The sequence below is a fragment of the Mirounga angustirostris genome, unplaced genomic scaffold (genome assembly GCF_029215605.1).
Source record: "Mirounga angustirostris isolate CCGP_5_RB_7025 unplaced genomic scaffold, mMirAng1.0.hap1 SCAF_13, whole genome shotgun sequence".
NCBI classification, from domain to species: Eukaryota; Metazoa; Chordata; class Mammalia; order Carnivora; family Phocidae; genus Mirounga; species Mirounga angustirostris.
The window spans coordinates 1,444,147-1,450,198 of record NW_026991721.1 but is presented as its reverse complement, the minus strand read 5'-3'; the positions used below and the strand labels follow the sequence as shown (position 1 = coordinate 1,450,198).

The following is a 6,052-nucleotide window of genomic DNA, read 5'->3' as shown; positions in this document are numbered from 1 at the left end:
ATGGAGGCCAAGAATACTTACGGGAAGCCACAGGCATTGCCCAGCTCTTCCTGACACTCACAAAGCCAGCACCCACAAACAAGCAATCCACCCCACCCAGCCCAGCCGACTTGGAGCAGATAGTCCAACCACCACGGCCATCCCAGCTCAACCAGCCTGCCCATCCCACACAGCCCAGGTCCCATGGCCCATCCCATCCCAACCCAGCCCCATGGCCTCAACTCACCTGGCCCAGCCCCCATGGCCCCATCCCACCCACCCAATCCAGCTCCCATGAGGCATTCCATCCCAACCCAGCCCCCATGGCCCCTCCCACCCACCCAACACAGGCCCATGGCCTCAACCCACCCAAGCCATTCCCCCTGGCCTCATCCCTCCCAGCCCAGCCCCCATGGCCTCAGCCTACCCAAGACAGACCCCATGGCCCCATCCCACCCACCCAACCCAGCCCCCATGATCCATTCCATCCCAATCCAGCCCCATGGCCTCAACCCACCCAACCCAGCCCCCATGACCCATTCCACCCACCCAACCCAGCCCGCATGGCCTCATCCCACCCACCCAGCCCTGCCCCCATGGTCTCAGCCCACCCAACCCAGCCCCCATGGCCCCATTCCACCATCCACCACAGCCCCCATGACTCCACCCCATCCCAGCCACCCAACCCAGCCCCGTGGCCTCAACCCACCCAACCCATTCCCCATGGTCCCATCCCACCCAGCCAGCCCAGCCTCCATGGCCCATCCCATCCAACCTAACCCCCAAGGCCCCATTCCACCCAGCCCAGCCCCCATGGCCCATCTTCTCATAGCCCTGCTCCATCTCCCCAAGTCCAGCCACCTACCCATCCCATCTCCAGCCCCTCAGCTCAGGCTTCCTCAGGGTATCCATCCTCTTGCCCCAAACCCCATCACAGACCACTCAGATGCAGTGGGCTCCAGGATTCAGGCCCCTGCCCCTCCTCTTACCTGGACCTTTGCCCCAGCTTTCATGCATGTGCCCCTGCCAGCCCCTCATCCCCGTCAGTCTACTCCCACAACTGTCCCTCCCCTGGCCTTGCTCTGACCTTGCCCTTCATGTCCAAGGCCCTCAGGGACACCCCTCCCTGCAGGTCCAGCCCACCAGCTGCATACACTCTCTGGGCCCCAAACTGAGCCACTTTGCACCTGATGTTCTCCATTTTGACAAGTGACAGTATGTGTGGGTGGAATAGTGCCCCCCGAAAGCCATCTACATCCCAGTCCCCCAAGCCTGTGCATATGTGACCTGATGGGGCAAAGGGCTCGATGACCTTGAGACCAGGATTATCATGGATCCCCTGGGTGGGTGCTTCTCAGGGGGAGGCAGGAGGGTCAGAGCAGAGGGACCAAGCGCGGCGCCCGGCTGTGAGGGTGGAGGAAGAGGCCGAGCCCAGGAATGCGGGCACCTCCCGGGAGCCTCCAGCAGGAACCAGCCCTGCGACACGTCTGTGTTAACCCAGCGAGGCTGGCTAAGGACTTCTGGCTTCCAGAGCTGTAGGAGAGCACTTGGCGCTGTGTCTGTGTCTGCAGTGACTCATGCCACAACCGGGCTGGCATCCTTCTTTCCTGGAGGGGCAGATGGGGAAACGGTGGACGCTGCCCTCATCCTCTTCCTCACCTCCTGCCTCCTCCCTCCTAGTATCTAACAGAGGACCCCTGCCCTGCCCCCGGGAGCACCCCAGCCTCTGCCTTCCACGTCACCTGCTGTTCTCACTGGGCCCTTGCCCAGAGCCTGTGGACCAAACCTCCCGTCTGGGGCCTCCTCCCCGCACACCCAGCCCGGTCACCACCATCGGCCTGGCTCACTATGCACCTCAGGTGCACCCTCCCCAGGAAGGCTCGCCTGAGCCCAGTTCTCCAGAGAAACAAAACCAAAAGGGTGTGTTTCTCTTACCGTCATGGGGGCTGTGAGTCTGGGGCCTGCAGCCTGGACACCAGGGAAGAGCCAACTTGCTGCTCCAGACTGAGGCCATCGGCAGGCAGGATTCCCTCTTCCTTGGGGGCGGAGCTCAGCCTGTGCTCTGAAGGCCTTCAACTGATTGGATGCGGCCCACCCACATTATGGTGGGTGATCTGCTTTACCAAATGTGTGATTGGAAATGTGAATCACCTCCAAAAAATTCTTCACGGAAACATGCAAAACCATGTGGACCAAATGTCTGGGCACCATGACCCGGCCAAGTTGATGCCAAGTTACCCCTCACACCTGCCTCCCTGTCTCTTCCGCCCTCACCAACGGGCTCTCTGGGCGGCTCTGCGCCGCCAACCCCCCGGCCTCCTTCTGCAGGTGGCGGGTCTGCAAAGGGCAGGACAGTCTCCATCCTCACTCTCAGTTTGTCACCATGTGGAGCTCGGGGAGTGCAGGGCATGGACACTCTCCCCAAGGGCAGCCCTGCTTGTCTCCGCACTGACCAGCAAAGCCCTGGATGAGCTCTGTGCAGCTCCACCATACTGAACCCCCAACCGACACCCCCAGTTGAACAGCTCAGATCACCCACACCTGGGTCACCACCAGAGCCCCGTGTGTCCCTGCGCCCCAGCACCCACCCCGCCCCGGGCCACAAGGCCTGTCCGGGAGCTGGGGTCCACAGGCAGGGTTCAACGCCTGCAGATCCCCGTCCTTCCACAGGGATGCAGCTCGTCCCCCCGGTGAATGCCCTCCTGGGGCCTGGCCATGGCACACACCTGCGTGTGCACACCACCTGGCCGGGTGCCTGTCATCCCTCTGACCCCACCTCACGCATGCTTCCCGCCTCCCCCAGCCGTAGGGGGCTTCTCTCCACCCCTGGAGCTCACTGGGCTCAGTCCCATCTTGGGGTCTTTGCACATGCTGTTCCCAAGCCTAAAAGGCTCTCCCTACCTTCCCCAGCCCCCAGCCCCCCACTGTTCCCGGGCTGGCTCCTGTTCACCACCCAGCCGTTGTCGTGAAGGCAACCCCCCCACCCCCCCACTCTAGAGCAGTGGCCTCAGCTGTCATTCAGCCCATGCCACAGCCCGGAACTAGGCCATTTGTCGGTTAAGGACTTGGTTTGGGTCTAGCTGCCCCAAGAAGGCAGGTCCGCGTCTGTCCTGCTCACCCCCAGCGTGCGGCACGGTGTCTGGTGCCCTCTGCTTCCATGGGTTTTGATAAATAAAGGGAGGGGTCCCCAGCCAAGCTTGGGGACCAGAGAGTCAGCATGCAGTCATTCCAGGGCAGGGACACTTGCAAGCTCTGCACTGGGCTTTCGAGGAAGGTCCCAGACCTGTGGGCCCCTGGGGACCCCTAAGGGTCCCACGTGGCTGCCCGCCCCCCCCAACTCCCCAGCGCAGCCATGTTGGAGGAAGACCATGACTCGGGGCTCAACCCTTGGGGTTGCAGTGTCTACTCCAGAGGGCTTGTGAGCCACTGGGACCCTAACTGTGCCCAGGCAACCCCCTCCTTCCACCTGTGCTCGGGTACCCCCTCCCCCACCCTAACTGTGCCAGCCATTCCCAGCCTCCCCCGCCCGTTGTCCAAGGTCAGCCGACCTGAAGCTGATTCCCCCACATGGCCTCCTGTGCTGTCCTAGCAGAACTAATAGCCTGGGCCTGTGGCTGGGGCCCCAGGACACCACAACTTCACCTTCCTTCTGAGGGCCAGGGTGGCAGGCTCTGAGGGCTGGGGTGACTCAGGCCCAGGAGGAGGGCGGGGTGGCGGAGGGAGGGGAGCAGGCATGACTCAGCATCTCCGCTGCTCTCTTGCAGCCTCGTGGGAGGACCTGGTGAGAAACCACTTCCTGCCTCCTCCTCTCCCAGGGTTCTGCCCTTTGGCAGGTCCCCCTCAGCTCTGGGGCTGCTCTTAGGACCTGCAGACAACCTCTTTTCTGTCTGGGGCACCCAGGAAGCCGCAGGTGCAGAGTGCCAATGAGAGAGAGTGGCAGGCAGGGCAGCTTGCTTTGCCCTGGGGGCTGCTGCGGGTCTCAGAGCCTCCCGGTGACACCCAAGCCTGGGACAGCAAAGAGCCAGCTAGGAGCCCCCGCCCTCCTCCCTCTTGAACTGAGGGGTGGGGGCCGAGGGAGAGAAGGGCCTCGGGCGCAGTGCCCAGCACCGTGTTTGCAGGTTCCTGGCCGTGCACCCAAGGGTAATTCATTCATTCTCAAGGCTGTGAGCCTCCCCTTGTGTGCATTTGCCACAAATCATTCATCCCTTCTGTGGTCTTGGGGACAAGCTTCTCCAGGCTTTGGGGAGCTTTCCCGTTTGGGGCTGTTGTCAACATGGCTGGGTGCACGTTCTAGTCCCTGACCCGGTAGCTGGGTGCATTTCAGCTGGGGGTGTGCCTAGAAGAGGTGCCACTGGCCAAGGACAACTCTGGACCGGCTCTCGTGGACAGGCCACACGGTGTGGGTACCAATTTTCATCCCGCAGGCTGGACGGGCCAACCGCCCCGCCGTCCCGACCCAGCTGGGGTTCTCCAGGGTCTCCTCCGCAGCCATCCCCCCAGGTGTGCGGGGTGCAGACCTGGGCTCGAATCCGCACTTTGCTGACGGGAGTGAGGACAAGCCTGGGTTCGTGGGTTTACTGCAAGCTGGGTTTCCTCATTGTCATGGGGATCGCTTCCTTCTGTGTCGGGTTGTCCGTCTTCTGGCTTTGTAGTTTGTCTGTTTCAGACATTCTACATTCTGTAGTGGAGTCTGTTTTCTCTCGCTGTGGCTTGGCTCTTCGCTCGCTTAATATGGTGTATTTTAAGGAACAGAAGTTGTTAATTTTCGTGTAGTCTATCAACCCTTTTTCCCCTAAGAGAGATTGGTGCTCCTCTTTTTCCATTACTAGACTTTAATTTCTAGAACAGGTTTACGTTTACAGAAAGATTGGCTGACAGCAGAGTTGTCATAGACCCATCCTTCATACATACAGTTTCCCCACCACGAACGTTTTTCATCAGTGGCTGTAAAGCTGACGAGCCAGCATTGCTCCACTATTAACCAAAGTCCATCTTTGACATCGGGGGTCACTCCCTGCTGTGCATTTCATGGGTTTTGACAAGTGTATGAAGTCCTGTATCTGCCATTCACGTCCCATACGGTGGAGTCTCCCTGCCCTAAGAATCTGTGCTCCCCGAAATAAGTCAAACAGAGAAAGACATGTATCATATGACCTCACTGATATGAGGAATTCTTAATCGCAGGAAACAAACTGAGGGTTGCTGGAGTGGGGGGTGGGGTGGGAGGGAGGGGGTGGCTGGGTGATAGACACTGGGGAGGGTATGTGCTCTGGTAAGCGCTGTGAATTGTGCAAGACTGTTGAATCTCAGATCTGTACCTCTGAAACAAATAATGCAATATATGTTAAGGAAAAAAAAAAAAGAAGAAGAAGGTAGCGGGAGGGGAAGAATGAAGCGGGGGAAATCGGAGGGGAGATGAACCATGAGAGACGGATGGACTCTGAAAAACAAACTGAGGGTTCTAGAGGGGACGGGGGGTGAGAGGATGGGTTGGCCTGGTGATGGGTATTGAGGAGGGCACGTTCTGCATGGAGCACTGGGAGTTATGCACAAACAATGAATCATGGAACACTACATCTAAAACTAATGATGTATATGGGGATTAACATAACAATAAAAAAATTTTAAAAAAAAAGAATCTGTGCTCTCCCAGTTCCGCAGCCCCCTTCCCTTCTGAACCCCCGGCAACCAGGGGTCTCACCGCTGTCTGCATAGTTGGCCTCTTCCGGGATGTGCCTGAGTTCAAATCACACAGCATAGGGCTTCCTTCGCTTACTGAGATGCACGTAAGATGCCTCCATGAATTTTCACGGCTTCACAGCTCACTTCTCTTTTGTGCTGAATGGTCCACAGTTCACACATCCACCTGCTGAAGGGCCTCTTGGCTGCTTCCAAGTGTTGGCAATTATGAGCACAGCTTCTCTAAACACCCACGTGCAGGTTTCCGTGTGGACATAAGTCCTCAACTCCTTTGGGTACATACCACGGAGTGCGACGGCTGGATCGAATGGACACAGATGTCCAGTTGTGTGCCTCCCAGAGCAGCTTCACCAGCTTGCGTCCCCTCCAGCAG

At 59.1% G+C, this 6,052-nt stretch overlaps 1 long non-coding RNA gene across 1 annotated transcript; it reads right to left on the bottom strand.

Moving 5' to 3' along the window:
- Window positions 1–793: 793 nt before the first annotated feature.
- On the bottom strand, window positions 794–3,691 carry LOC123856325 (uncharacterized). Its single transcript, XR_006793708.3, has 3 exons — window positions 3,528–3,691; window positions 1,915–2,093; window positions 794–1,586 (listed from the first exon to the last, which is right to left on the bottom strand). It is a non-coding gene; the product is annotated as an uncharacterized LOC123856325 (long non-coding RNA).
- Window positions 3,692–6,052: the final 2,361 nt, after the last annotated feature.